The 15,691-nt window shown below is 36.4% G+C and overlaps 2 long non-coding RNA genes and 2 pseudogenes across 4 annotated transcripts; 2 read left to right on the forward strand and 2 right to left on the reverse strand.

The window, feature by feature from the left end:
- Positions 1-786: 786 nt before the first annotated feature.
- Positions 787-4,625, reverse strand: LOC147508871 (uncharacterized). The gene is made up of 4 exons (XR_015216453.1): positions 3,410-4,625; positions 1,853-1,971; positions 910-999; positions 787-826 (listed from the first exon to the last, which is right to left on the reverse strand). It is a non-coding gene; the product is annotated as an uncharacterized LOC147508871 (long non-coding RNA).
- On the reverse strand, positions 2,171-2,935 carry LOC147508872 (small ribosomal subunit protein eS8 pseudogene; annotated as a pseudogene). Its single transcript, XR_015216452.1, has 2 exons — positions 2,883-2,935; positions 2,171-2,638 (listed from the first exon to the last, which is right to left on the reverse strand). The product of XR_015216452.1 is annotated as a small ribosomal subunit protein eS8 pseudogene (transcript).
- Positions 4,626-6,652: 2,027 nt separating the features above from the next.
- Positions 6,653-8,565, forward strand: LOC147508873 (uncharacterized). Its single transcript, XR_015216454.1, has 4 exons — positions 6,653-6,764; positions 6,858-7,199; positions 7,784-7,912; positions 8,421-8,565. It is a non-coding gene; the product is annotated as an uncharacterized LOC147508873 (long non-coding RNA).
- Positions 8,566-9,826: 1,261 nt separating this feature from the next.
- Positions 9,827-12,379, forward strand: LOC147508874 (tubulin beta-1 chain-like; annotated as a pseudogene). The gene is made up of 3 exons (XR_015218272.1): positions 9,827-11,145; positions 11,587-11,837; positions 11,928-12,379. The product of XR_015218272.1 is annotated as a tubulin beta-1 chain-like (transcript).
- The last annotated feature ends 3,312 nt before the right edge of the window (positions 12,380-15,691 follow it).

Genomic DNA, 15,691 nt, shown 5'->3' on the forward strand with positions numbered 1-15,691 from the left:
AACAACACACAGGAGTTCTAAAGGCTTAAAACCCCTATTCAAGTGTTAAACCATGGAGAAGATATATAATAAAGGAAATGTCGTAAAAGTCTTAATGACAAATAGTACACCTGTTATCACAAGATAGAAAACTTAATATTGCAACAATCAACCCATCACCTAAATCACAATGAAAATGTGTTGCTGCAAAAACCAACCTAACACCAGAAATATAATGGGTGTCTTAAGATTTACTAAACAAGTGTGGTCAAGGATAAAGAGAGTCATGGGACTCATTACAACTTAACAGTAATGAACTATAACTTTAACAGTTTGCCTACTTAGGACAACAACCAAAACTGAAGCAGATTTTGAGATCACTAGATCTATGGTGTGTGCCACAGGTTTTAGATCTACCAGTACCAATTGCTTGGATGCGTTTGAAAGCCAAGATCCAAATTGGAAGCGAAAGTCCCTCCAGTATATTATGGTGGAAGGTGCTACAATTCTACCGTGGTTTCTTCCAGTCAGAGTGTGTGTGGGCAGAGAGAGATAAAGCTTCGGATAGACGAGGTTGAAGCATTTCTTCTAGTCTATCTTCTAACACCTCAAACTGCTTTCTAACATTCGCAAACTCTGCACCCTAATACACATAGAAACTCAAGAACCATATCAACAGACCTTAGGAAGCCTAATACCTTTCTACACAACACATAATAAATCCAAAAAATTTACCTCGCCTACAGCAGCAAACAAGCAATGTCTCATGTTGGCCAAAGTTTACTGCGACTGTGGAAGATCTCCAGCGCAAACACATCCTCCACACTAGCACTTAATTGAGTCAACCCTGCAACATCCACATTTTATAATTCCACAATAAGACAAAATCCACAAATCGGAGAGAACTTAGGAACCAGCATTATAAATTACCTGAAGTGTTTCATAAGCTGCTTCCATTCTTTGTTTGACTATGTCGACTTTTGCAAGGGCATCAATAGATTCACCTGACGTGCCTTCCGCCTACACTTGGGCAGTGTTAAATCTATGTATGCTAGGCACAAGCTTATATTAATTGAGATATACAAGTAAAGAATGGTTTTTTATTATACCTTACGAAGTTTGAGGAGAATGCTAGAAACAGAAGAGCGGAAAGAAAGGGCAACATCACGAACTAAGCTAATAATATCACAACGTTAATTCAAACGCTACTCATGACCAAGAAACGAGGATTGTTCTAGCTTCAAAAGTTGTATTTCAAATGTCAAACCAGCTTGCTATAAAGAGAAAGTGCAAATGGTTTACCTCAATGAATGCAACTCTGATTAGAAACTCAGCAATAGTTGTGTAACTATAGAATAGTAATATATTTCTTTTCTTTTTATGATTGATTGATTTAGCTATCCTGGTGTGCTACTTCATATAGGTCACCATGCTGGATCTTCCGTATCCGTGTCAAACACCGATACCCGATAGTCGTCAATGTTACTTAGAATTCAACTCATTAGTCATTACAATCAAACTTATATACAGACCCACCCTAGACCGACAATTACAAGGAAACATAATTTTTAAAACCACAAAGCATATTAATAATCTAGTTTGTACTAAGTCACATCCCCCCATAACATCCACTACCACTAAAGATAATCTATTTTATTAATTTTAGACCAAATATGTAAAAACACAAGACGATTATGTATACTTCAATATAACCGCTTAAGGCTCAAGAGCTATAAAAGCCAATGTAGTGTAGGAGAATGAAAACTACTATACATGAAACAGTGTCAAGGTGAAAAAAATGGTCTTCTCTTGGATCACTAAAGATAGATGATGACATCTTAAGGCACAAAATGATACACAAACTGTGCCTAACCATTTCAAATCCGTAACTTCCATCGATAAGTAGCAATGCAATATCAGCGAACTTTGCTGCATCAATTATGCCACTAATATCATTTGGACACTCCACAAACTGCAACCGCCTCTGCTTCCCTGAAATAGTAATTCCAGCAGTTGGCCAAGTTATTTAGAGTATGTGTAAGCAAAGTGCACAAAATTAGCAATTAAATCAGAAGCAAAATGTTGAAAATATCCATTGGGAATAATTCTGTAACAACCATAATATCCGCTATGCAAAAGAAAAAAAAAAAACCATTGTCTAAACATTAAGTTGCTGAAATCTCATAAGACATTAGATGATAACAAAAAACATAATTCTCTGCCTATGCAGCACTAGCACTGCCCTTGCCCTTCTTCCTCTGGAGCTTTTTCATGTAGAACTCAAGCTCCTTTCCCTCCAAGATGTATCCATCAGCTCTGCCACACTGACCAGGGTGGGAAGAGATCTGAGCGCTGAAATTACCACCACCAAACCGCTTTCTTGATGTGAGAATCCAGTTTCTGCTCTTCCTTGCACTTCTCCAGTTTCCTAAGCACATGCTGACTCTTCTTAACTTCTTCTACAACAGCAGCCTCACCCTCCTCAACACCTTCCTTCTTGGTAGCGGATTTTTTCTTCCTGCCAATTTCAACCCCATAGTGCTGAAGATACCACTGCCTAAATGGTGCAGCATCTACTTGAATGATGGCGCTCTTCACCAATGTCTGAGTCCTGACAAGCTCATTGTTGGAGGCATTGTAAACCACATCACTCTGCATGCTTATAGAATAGCAAAAAGAAAAAAGAAACTAAACTTTACATATTTATATACAAAAACACAATTAACAGCCATTACATCACTTTTTCTTTTTCTGTTCTAGGGGTCTTTCAAGCAAAACTGGAGCAGCTGGTATACTAAACCACCACTCTCTCAGTCTCCTATTCCATTTCTCAGTACTTGCTATCCTTGGAGGGGAGTATCTTGTAAACGTATCAAGAAAGGTCAGAAGAATAATATACTTACAAGGTAAGAAAGCCAGTACCAAGGCTATTGCCACCTGATCCCAACGCTAACTTCTCACTTGCACGCAAGTCATACAATGTCTGGTGAATCGAAGAACACACGAGTAACAAAGGTAACTAATTAAATGTTTCAAGCCGACAGTCTATTTAATTGATGCTAACATGCACATAAGATGTTACATCTAATAAATAAATCTAAGCCTCTAGTGATTCATGCATCTTGATGGCTTGATTGAAAAGGTCACCCGGGGAGATGTGGACGCCTCTCAATCGGACGGAACAACATTGTCAAGTGCAAAAACTACCAACCCCTTATGGTGAGTAGTTTCATACATAACTTTTAATAAACAAACATCATATTGTCACAGGGAGGAACCGGAATAGGACCGGTTCCTTCCCTCCCAAAGTTTGAAACAAGGTGGAACACAGCAGTGGTAAACAAGTTGCAACAACCAATGATTGATGGCAAGGATAACATAAAGTAGGAAACTACATATGCTAGATATGTAAAAGAAAAGAAGGCAAGACCTTAAGGAAAACTGACAAGGATAAGGCTTGCAACTTAAGGAGCACCACATTCCCATCCTGCACAAGCTCTTCAAGTTGTGAAATCGCATTCTGAAGTTTCAAAAGTTGTTCCATCGTGTTCATTGCTGGAGGCGCCATTACCTTGAGCTCATATATAGGTCTTTCTTTGTTAAACCATCAATTAAGCAGCATAAAACTTGCAATAAACAGAATCAGTAGGGCAAATGAGAGACCCATCCATCCCCTTCGCAAAACCATTAGTAAAGCAGAGACTATCAGATATATGACGCCTTGACTATAAAGTACAAACTACTGAAGGGATGAAATAAGGGTAAACCTGAGCTTCTTCAGAGATACTCACTACAATAGGCTAACTTGATAATTGAAATAATAGAAAAAAGCAAAAAATGAGTAAATGACAGATGAAAACAAATCTTTAAGAATATATCAGTAGGCTTGTTCGAAATAAAATGAGCTAGCAGAAAATATGACATTGAAGAGGAAAATACAAAACCTATAGAGAAGAAAATATCTAGAAGATATAATACACTCACTGCAATTCATCACATGGAGCCATGGAGGGGTAGCCCGGGATCCGTTGATTATTTGGTATGCACAAGTTTCATACCCAACAGTGAATATTTTTCCAAAACAAATTAACACCAAATTTTCCAATCCGAAACATAAATAGACCAAAATATATATGTACATACAAAACCATTTACACTACAAATAAACCCTAAACATAAATAGAAAAATATTTACCTTGAAGCCGTTGGTTTCAGTAGATCGATCAATACAATCACACCTTCAAGCCATTGGTTTCAGTAGATCGTTAAAACAGCACCTTGATGCAGCCGTTATCGTCTCCTGAGGCAATAGTGGTCTAAATCTTGAGGAGTGCGAAAATTAGTTTTGAGGAGTGGAAGATTTTAGGGATCTTGAAATGCCGCGGTGAGAGAGAGAGAGGAGAGAAAGAAAATTATGTTTTATATTTCGATTTTTTTCGTTTCCCTATTTCACGAAATTTTCAAGTTTTTAATTTGTAACATTTTTCCAACGCTTTTTAAGCGTTAGCAATTAATTCCGGAAATTCACCCAAATAAAGCAACGCTTTACAACATTGCCAACGCTTATTTAACGTTGGAAACTTACTAACGGTAAATAACCGTTGCAATTAAAAAAAAAATGTGTGTTGCAAATATCCTATTATGGTGTAGTGAATATAGATCTACACTTGACAAACGACCTGGAGTAAATATGGAAGGTTAGCTCAAATATCTATAGGTAGAGAGAGATGAACTACGTAAGGCTTAATTCAAGTTTGCCCTGAGAAACTTGATACGTAGGAAACTCTTATCCCAAGAAGAGTGCAGCCATTCCCTATCAAATAGAACACCAGGTCGTTCACCCCAAAACACCAAATCTCTACAAAGAGCCTAAGAGCATTTCAAGGTGGTGGTAGTATTTTCTTCAAATTTGAAAGCGAAATTTGGAGAAATTGGATGCAAAATTTGACCAACTCTAAGTTGTCGCAAATATCATTCGCAAATTTGGAATAGGGCTACATCGCGCGACATTGATACTGTCGCGCGACATTACTACTGTTGCCCCAAGTTGGAAAAAAAAAAAACTCGTGCGACATTCCCACTGTCACACCAAATTGAAAAAATAAAAAAATAATAATAACTGACGCGACATTAGCAATGGCGTGCGATAGTACTACTGGCGCTGTGTGCTGGTCAAAGTCAAAAAAAAATTTTGGGGCGGCATTTACAATGGCGTGCAGTATTACCACTGTCGCTCCGCATCCTTATCCAAAATCCCAAATTTGCAAACAAGGATGCGGCTAGACAGGTGATGCGACCGAATTTGCTTCCATCTAGAGTTGGATTTCTGCTAAATTCTGAATTTTAGAAGCAAATTTGAAGAATTTGGGAGGTGATACTACCACCTAGAGACGCTCTAATAATTTTTTAGGAACACCACAAAAGGTGAAATTCCAGACATTTCTAAAAAATCAGGACTCCAACATTGTGACTCTGAGTGTTAATATTTCATTAAATTTCAAAGTTTCAACAAAACCTTGTCCCCAGCTCAGCAGCAACAGTAACCAGACTTTTATCTTACGCACCAAGCAACCAATTCTCTCTCTCATCAAATTCAGCTCTTTGCCATTCTCTCTCTACAAATCACATATGCCCAAAACATCTTCCATTGCAACATTCTCATATTATTCTACAAACAGTGAATCATGGACAACAGCGACCTTCGTCTTTTGCTTTTTGTCATTGCGTTTTAAGGTGTTGGTACTTTTATTTTAAGTCGAATGAGGCATCCAGAAACTATGTGAAAGTGTCATTTTTTTCCCATCCATATATTGTTATCGCACACTATAAAAAATGCAAAACAAAATCAAATTCAATCCTAGGGGTGGTACCTTGGGATTTTTTTCACTTACTCGGTCACTCTGGTCAAATGCAATCAATGAAGGGGTGGATTTATGATTAACACACACATTGGACATTTGGACATGTACTTTCAACAAGGCCCGCCACAAAAACAAATGATATCTAAATTTCTTACCGATATTTTTGTGTTCATAGTCCAGTCCATAGTCCTTTGAGCCACATCCAATAAAAGGCCCGACCTCGAACTGCATCTATCAATCAGGTCATTTTGCCTACTCGAATACTAGACGTGGCCAATAAAAAAAAAGGAAAAAATAAAAAATAAAAAATAATTCCAGAAGCCTAAAATCATTCTGGTTTCCAGATTGTTATCCGCCAACAGTGGCGATGACGATAAGAAAAATAGATGTTACAAATGTAACTCCTACACTTTCTTTTTGTCTTTCAATATTTTATTCCAAAACTACTACAAATCAAGAACACCCATCAGACCCGATTCATATAGCCACAGAACGTTGTAACCCACTACAAGAAAATGGGGCTTTTGCCACAGATGACTCGGAACGTTTGCCACAGACCAACGCTGTCGAATAATTAGCCACAGTTGCTCTCTGTTGGTATTGTAATAGTTGTTGTAGCTTGGCATGACAGTATTTTGCAACCTTTCTCCACGGTCGAAACGCGTAGGTGTTCCCACGGTTTGGACCGTTGGATCAAATCTTGACACTATCTATTCTCTCCCACGGTTATACTGCGCCGACGTAGATCCAAAATTGCTCCAAAATTTCAACCCACAAAAACTCAAAATATTCAGAAATAGTTAGAAATTAATCTCTGTCACCATCTCTCTCATCTTCTTCCCTATCAGTTCGTTCCCCACCACCACCTCTCTAACAGTTCGTCACTACCGCTTCTCTCACGATCTCTCTCACCAAACATCAAAGGTAATGTTTACAAGGGTTTATTTTATTAAAAGGTTCTCATTTTTTTTGTTTTGGATGGAAATTGAGTAAAGGGTTTTTTTTTCGTTGTTACAGATTCTCCGTAAATTGCAAGTGAACAAGCTAAGAGAGGCACTTGAAGAAGCATCTGAAAATGGGTGTTTGGTTAAATCCACTGACATTGATTTTGAATCTGTTTGCAATGAGGATGGGAGTTTGGGGAAGTCAAGATTGTTTGCACGACTTCACGCCCAAAAGGAGTTTCTTCAAGCTACCGCACTTGCTGCAGACTGTATTTTTTATTCTGAAGCTTCCATTCCTGACCTCCTTGAGTCGTTCAATAAGTATCTTACTATGTACCCAAAGTTCTAGCCCTCTGAGAAGATTGATCAACTGAGATCGGATGAGTATGCACACCTTTCCGATATGGTTTCCAAGGTATGTCTAGACTACTGTGGTTTTGGCCTATTCTTTTACTTTTAGACACTTCAGTATTGGGAGTCGTGTGCATTTAGTTTGAAAGAGATAACTGCAAATTTGAGCAACCATGCCCTCTATGGAGGCGCTGAGAACGGCACTTCTGAACATGATATAAAGACTAGGATCTTCTATAGTCCTTTTATGATCTTTAGCATGACTAGTGAAAACATCTTAGTAAAAACTTAAATTGTCAGTACTACCATTGAGCCTATTCTTTAGTTTGGTGCTAGTTAACTAATTCTCTTCATCGGTCTGTCTCCAGGAATTCATCTCATGTTGTTTCCATTCCTTGATTGTTCTTCTAGCGCATGAATGATCCCCTTAGGTTCAAGAGAAAGATTAGATATACTTGGATTCCTACACATTAAGATTACCATATTATCTAAATGTCATTTTTTTTTGTGGTTCAATATTCTGCTCCATCAAAGAGTGCCACTCTTTTGTATAGTTTACTTTGACTAAATCTGCATTTGTTTCTACATCAATTCTTGCTTTTATCTGTTTATGCTATTATTTGGCTTAAATTACTAATTTTGCTTCAGGTGCCTATCTTGGAATGACTGGGAAAAGGATTTATTCACCTGTTGATTCCCTTTATATTGGTCTCAGGACCATCATGTGCCATCTGGGAAGCTGGTTTCGCTGAGGGAAACCCTTCAATCTCTTACCTTGTATGTATTGAATCAACTTTCAGTTCATGACATGATATTTGTTTTTGTAAGTTATACTTTAATTGGTAAAAAAACTAAGTTTAAGTAGCTTCTGAATGAGCCACGTATATACCTAAATTATTCATTATCTGTGACTTTTGCAAAGTATAGTTGATGTGCATGTCAATTATTTTCTGCCATGATGTTTGATTGATTCTTAATGTGTTTGTGAAATTGAACATGAAAATATCGGATTTTTGTCCTCTCCCTTCCCATGGGATTATGCAAATCTTTGCTAAATAAAAGTTTTTATGTTCCGACGAGTTTACTCAGTTGCATTAGTTTGGTCCTGTTGGGGGAGTTTTAATGGATTGCCTTCTAGGTCCTGATATTAGTTACATGTTCTGTCAATTGATACATGTGAAAGTTTACTTCACAATTTAAACATTTTGGAGTCTTTTCCTCTTCAGTAAAATTATTGTCAGCCTCTTGAATGTGATTTTGGTTTGTATATCCATTGTCGAAATAGTTCTGATGACCAGCACAATGACGTCGAGACAATACTCAGAGACCACAACATCACGCCTGAATCAGAGTCCCAACTGAAGTTGCTATTGCCTCAGATAGTTTCATCATTCAGCCCAGATAAGTCTTTTGCTGAGATAATAGAAGAATTAAAGAAGTGTCGGTGAATCGACAAGTCAATTGTACTTATAAGTTTTTGTGAGGGATCATTTTCTAAGACAGAACAAAACCTTTCAAAATGCATTTTGATTTGACCAGCAAAATTTATTAGGTTTACTACTTTGCTATTATCACTATCGTTCTGATTTACTTTTTTGCCTTCTAAATTTGTTCTGGTTTAAATAAAGAAACCATGAGGAGATCCTTTGGGGTGAGAATTCGTTGTTGAGTCGACTGGTGTGTTCACTGACAAGGACAAGGCAGTTGCCAACTCAAAGGTTAGAAATGATTGGCATTTTACTGGTTCATTTTAAGATAAGGAGTTGAGAATATAACTTTCATACCTTCATTTGTGGTTGAGTATATATATATATATATGCCCATTTTAAAATTATATTGTCTTTGTTTTGGATGTCTTGGTGATCTGGGTGGTGAAAAATAGGTTATCATTTCTGCCCCAAGCAAAGATGCTCGTATGTTTGTTATGGGTGTCAATAAGAGCAAATACAAATCTGACATCCACATTGTCTCAAATGCTAGCTGCACTACCAGCTGTCTTGCTCCCCTTGCCAAAGTTTTCAAATTGATATGTTTTGCATCAATTGGATTGGTTGATCTACTTTATATCTTTTGTGTAGAGGTTGTTTTTCTCATTGTTCGTCATGTTGAACTTGTCATCAATGACAAGTTTGGCATTGTTGAGGGTCTTATGACCACTGTTCACTCTATTACTGGTTTTTTTTTTTTTTTTTTTTTTTTTTTTTCATTTTCAGTTGATTTTTCTTACATTGAGGGAAAAATCTTTAAATCATTTTTTTAATTAATTTCTTCTATTGTGCAGCCACGCAGAAGATTGTTGATGGCCCATCAATCAAAGACTGGAAAGATGGAAGGGCTACATCATTCAACATCATTCCCCAGTACTGGTGCTGCTAAGGTACTAGCATAACCTTTTTTTTTTTTTTTTTTTTTTTTTTTTTTTTTTTTTTTCCATTGGTCTTATATGTTCCTTTTTGGGTTTTGAGTAAGACAGTATTTATTACCCCATTATAAAGTTGAAAGATTTTGAGGTATGGATGCGTGATGTGTTGAATTTAATATGCTAGGTCATAACTATTGTTTATACGGTCACAATTTGTTTCAGTTTAGCATATTGTTTGAAATTCTTTAAGTTGCTTCCCATTAAATTTCCTTGTCTTGCTCCCCATTAAATTAAAGCCTTAAAATAACAATTGAAAAGGAGTTTTTGAAGGGAGGTTTCATTGACGAGTTGATGGTTATTAATTGATGTTGTGCACACATGGTAGCAGGGTTGATCTTAAGGACTTGATTAAAGCTTGAGATCAGTAAAAGGTGAAGTTTTTAGTTGGTTGGGTTGCTTATACTAAGTCAAGGAAAAGTTAATTTATTGTCAGAAAATATTGTGAGAAGGGTGAAATATTTGTTGAGTGGATATTTGAAGTTGGTCAAGACAGATGAGAATGAAGTACCAATAGTTTAATACTAGAAGTAAATGTTTGAATGCTGCTCTATATGGTTCAGGGACATAGAAGCAAACCATTAGGCTTGAATACCATCTGTACATATTTTAAGAAAAATGTTAGAGAGAAGGATGACTTGTGTTGATTGTTCTTAACTTCCTCGATACGTTAACTAATTTTAGGAATCTATTCTAACTATTTAAGTGGACTGATTTTGGAAGATGCACATGAGTTGATTGAAAGAAAACTATGTGCTTGTTTGAAAGAAAGCCAGCATGGTTATATTTTTAATTTGTTGAGTATGTCTTAATTACAAACCAAAATAAAAATTCATGAACTTAATTATGTTTGTTTCAGTAGTTACGTTTGTAGGTCATAGAGTTGTTGCAGAATTTTAATGCTTTTTGGTTATAGAGTTGCTCAAGTATTAGGAATTGTTATAAGTGTAGTTTCAGTGATGTTTATGTGCTGCTTGTTTGTCTTCTTTGACCTGAGTAATTTACCGAGCTTTTGTTATATCCTGCAGGCAATTGATCTCTAAGTTGATTAATATTGATATATGTATTTTTTTTTTTTTTGAAAGAAAGCAAGCCCATTTGTATTAGCATTAGTTGCATTTCGCTCCTGAAATCCCACACCTTACTTTTGGTCAAAAACCTATACCTTTCTTCTTATTTCCATGCAATTACAATGCCTCTTTCTTGATCTGAAATCAGTGTTTACGTATGGGTTGTAGGTTGTAGATTATGCTTAATGATTGATTTAGGGATTCTTGTTTGCAGATTGAGTAAACAGATGGGTCTGGAGGTGATCGTGATATCATGTGCAATACACGTTAGTTTCTCTGTAAAGTTTAAATAGATTTACACTGATTTTGCTACTGCTTTTAGCAGGTCGGGCAAATTTGCGTCAACTTCATCAAGTAATTAATATATCCAAACATTTATGTTTATCTATATGCTCACTGGCCCTATTGTTTTTTATTTTTGTGCAGGTGGATGAAACTCTTCATTTCTTCAATCAACTGCAGCTTCACATCAGGTTGTTGCAACCAAGACTAAGACTTTGCATGATGCCCGTGATCGATTGGTATGTCCAATTCCTGCTCTATTAATTCATTCTCACTTTCTTTTTCACCTGTATTTCAATTTCCTTATCTGGTAGTATTGTGGATCTACTAATAAGAAAATAGAAAAAATTATGGTAGCTCTACACTTATTTATTTTTATTCAGTTAACATCATGGTATGTTGTAGAACCTCCTTAACATCTCGGCCTAAATGGCACCACTGATCTCCTTTATCTAGGAAAGAACACACGGGAGAATTTAAGCTCTATTTGAAGCTGTTTTTAAAAGGTTTTTTTTTACGGTAATATGTATAACATTCCTCCAATCCATAAAATTTTCTTCTAGTATGTTCCACCATACTTTCTCCCGAGTTCCACACTATGTCTAGATGGTGGGGATTATATTTACTACAATTACAGCGTGATGGTATCTGATCTTTACCATTTCACTTCGCATTTTTAGGTGCATGGGGTTCTATACTATCTCATTGGGAGGAGGGACTGGATCTGGGATGGGGACATTATTGATATCGAAAATTAGAGAAGAGTATCTTGATAGAATGATGCTTACTTTTTCGGTATTTCCTTTTCTGAAAGTGTCTGATACTGTCGCTGAACATTATATTGCGACGTTGTCTGTTCATCAGTTGGTTGAGAATGTTGATGAGTGTGTAGTTCTTGATAATGAGGCTCTTTAACTCACTACTCCTAGCTGTAAGCATTTTTTTAAACCTGTTGTGTTTTGTTTATTTAGTAGTTTTAAAGGTTAGAAATTTATTCTTGGTTCGATTTGTTTATTTACAGTTGGAGATTTGAATCATTTGATATCTGCTACTATGTCTAGTGTGACGTGTTGTTTGAGGTTCCTGGGACAGTTGAACTCTGATTTAAGGAAGATTGTTGTTAATCTGATCCCGTTTTTGCGTCTTCACTCTTTTATGGTGGGTTTTGTTCCACTCACTTCACTTGGTTCTCAACAATATATGGCTTTGACTGTGCCGGAGCTTACTCAACAAATGTGGGATGCAAAGAACATGATGTGCGCTGCTGATCCACAACATGGGAGGTACTTGACTATATCTACGATGTTCCGTGGGAAAATGAGTACTAAGGAAGTTAAGTCGATGAACAAATGATTAATGTGCAGAACAAGAACTTGTTTTACTTTGTGGAGTGGATTCGGAATAATATGAAGTCTACTGTTTGAATGTTAAGGATAAAACAATAATTATATATATTTTTCTTTTTTTTTTAAATCTGAAACATTTTAGCCACGGCCACTATCTATAGCTAAAGTACAAAATTGTGCGTAGCAAATTTACTTTTGCCACAGCCTATGCCACGGCTTTCCTCCCTCACAAAATCTGAATGCTACAGCTTATCCAATGGCCATCCTCAGTGGAACTTGCTACGGCTTATGCCACGGTCACAAGCTATGGCAATTGCTACGGCTTTCCCCACGGTCATTCTCAGTGGGAAGTTGCTACAGCTTGAGTTGTCGCATGGACCGTCGCATCTACCCACGGTCTTGGGCTGTAGCTAAACTTTTACCAACAGGTCAAAACCCCATGGATTTGCGTTAGTTAATAGCTGTGGCTAAAGCTCTTTGCCCACGGATTTGGGCCGTGGCTAAAAGTCTGCTTTCTTGTAGTGAAGTCTACTGTCCTAGAGTTTCATGAGGCCGTGATTTTATCCAGTCAACTAATGTCACATGTGGCAACTACTTTCCATTTCCCATTTCAATCATTTAAAACTAATATGAGTTATTGTCATGATGGAACAATACTCCTCCGTGTTTTCTTTGTAGAAAGGTTGGATCTCATTTGGATCCAATCTTAAAGTGCTACCTTGACCATCTAGATAGGTTGGTATTGCCACTTGGGTTGAATGGATTTGGGGATAAGATTGTTATTGGTGCTCACGAGTTTGTATAGAGAATGATTCAAAGAAATGTGATGCCTAACTCAATCTCATACAATTACTTTAGGATGTATATTGTTTGCAACTTAAGGTAAAAGTGTCATTTTAGGATGGATATTGATATCGTTTGCAACCTAAGGTTAAAGTGATACTTTAGGATGGATATTGTTTGCAACCTAAAGTAAAAGTGACAATACATGTTTTTGATGCATGGATGGAAAAGTGATGGAAATGATATTATCACTTTGATTAATGACTACTGCAATGTTTAAAAACTTGTAGAAAGAATTAAACTTTTTAAAAGTATGAGATGTAAGGGATTAGCACTTGTTACATGGCTATAGTTGGGAGATCGAGTTGTAGATGCAAAAAGTCCAATTGTCCAATTGTTTTTGAAACATCTTACTAGCTCTAATAGTTCAAAGTTGATTAAATATATGATACTAATTACCATGGTATAATACCAATTATAGTTCACCCTTGATTAAATGATGGTTTACTGTATAAAATCGGGATACAAATATCTTGTGAAGAACTAAAGAAAATGTTTCTTGAAGAATGTGGTAGCAATTTGCCAATTCACTCCTCATACATGAACACATAAAAATGGGGCAAGCTTTCACTAATTTCTTGCAATCATTAGTAGTAAAACTAGAACACATATGAAGATTGATAGTACTGATTTAGGTATCATGTAATGCACATCAAAATATAACCGTAAGCCATACACTAAAAACAAAATATCTAAGCTTCATTCACGCACGAGGCTGTGTTTATTAATCAAACAACAAAAACCATAACAAATATTCTAATATTCATCTTACCTTTTCATAACAAAGAATAACAAAAACATGATGGACATTATAAGAACAAACCAACATCATAGCTTCTAGGGATTGGACATATAGAAAGGAGCTCCTTGAGGATCTATACCTAGACCCCATTTACTAATCCTCTCTTCTGCCTCTCTCTATATATAGTTGAGACAAAGGATGTGTGCCATCTGAATGAGCTATGTGTAACTACATTCATCTCTAGGTCCATTTACTCATTCCCATTCCGCCATATGTAATGTGACACTTAATCACAAAATTAGTTATCCGAGATCAACATGACAATATTCTATACGATGTGAGCAAGACATGCTACTACTCTATGCTTTGTTCAACGGGGTGCTCAAGAGAATTAGCCTTTAGGTTTTAAGGAGGGGGACTAGCACCCACAGTCATATAGGTCAAGGATTTGGGTTTAATCTCCCTTCTACATACAAAAAATGATACATTAAAACCCCCTCTAAGTAGATCAACTCACGAAACACCCCTCTTTTTTAAACCCCAATTCTAACTGTACGTCTAAAACAACAAAATTGCCCTCGAAATAAAACCTCCTGAGTAAAACACATTACACCCATATTCTCTTCTTGCTTTTGGAAGACAACTTGCAAATTATTTCTTACTAAAAACTAAAACTAAAACTAAAAATAAAAAACAACAGACATTCTCAAAAACCAAATCTTAAAACAAAAAAGGCCTTTCATTTTTTTTTCTTTCAAAATATTTTTTTTTACGTTTTTATATAGAAAAGATTAATAAGGTTGTGATTAAGAAATTGATGATGATTTCCCCTAACCAAAAAGAGTTAGATGCATTTCTCTCAACGAATGAATTAAGAAGCCACAACGTAAAATTCATAACGCAAAAACAATTTTGTATAGTGTACAATTCTTAGGCAAAAACAACTTTTCATATAAAATTACTGAAGTACTGGATTTTTGTATGCGTAGGATTTCATTCTCACACATGCTCAAATACAAAATTTTAAAGCACCTTACTCACGTGCACGTTGAAACACACTTCGAGCAAGGATTTCGTTTCACACCTAAAGACTAGACACTTATTTTATGTCACTAGAATTGTCTCTCTAAGGATCTTATAACACCCCGTGTTTTATTCTTCTATTTTTCCTAATAATAATAATAATGGATAATAGATAAAATAAAATAGGATAAGTGTTAGTGGAAATAGGAGACGTGGGTTTATGGGATAAACCTTCTTCCTTATTTCGGGGGTTTTTTTAAAACAGAAAAGAAACAAAATAAGGTTGGTCAAGAAGAGAGGGTTTTACATAAAAGAGAGTTTCACAGAGAGGAAAGTGATAAGAGCCCAAAACTGTAGTTTTAACCCCTTAATAATCATACTGTTAGACCAATTATGTGAATAATAAGTAAGAGTTAATACTGATTACGTGTTTTATGCATTTCGGGCTTCAAAGTCCATTATGTGCGAGAAATGTGCCACATTAGCGAGATAAAGGAGCAAAAGTCGTGAGAACCTCCGAATGCCATATCTTTGGACTCGGACACCGAATTGGGCCTACCTTATGTCAAAACGACCGGCTCGGAAAAGAGCTTTGCAATGGTCCAAGCCTTGACCCAATCAGAGGAGCAGAAGTGGACGAAAAGTCTGTGGAAGCCAACTGCAGCTGAAGAGGCTTTTTGAATTTGAAAGAATTGGGTTTTGGGCACGATTCTCGGCCCAAAACATGGCTCCAAGCCCATGCACGAATTTTGGATCTGGATGTATAAAAACAAAAGCTTAGCTCTTTGTTAATGGTAGCTAGTTAGACCTAAATTAAGATATAGAATTCTA

The sequence above is a fragment of the Coptis chinensis genome, chromosome 3, assembly GCF_015680905.1.
Source record: "Coptis chinensis isolate HL-2020 chromosome 3, ASM1568090v1, whole genome shotgun sequence".
In the NCBI taxonomy this organism is placed as follows: domain Eukaryota; kingdom Viridiplantae; phylum Streptophyta; class Magnoliopsida; order Ranunculales; family Ranunculaceae; genus Coptis; species Coptis chinensis.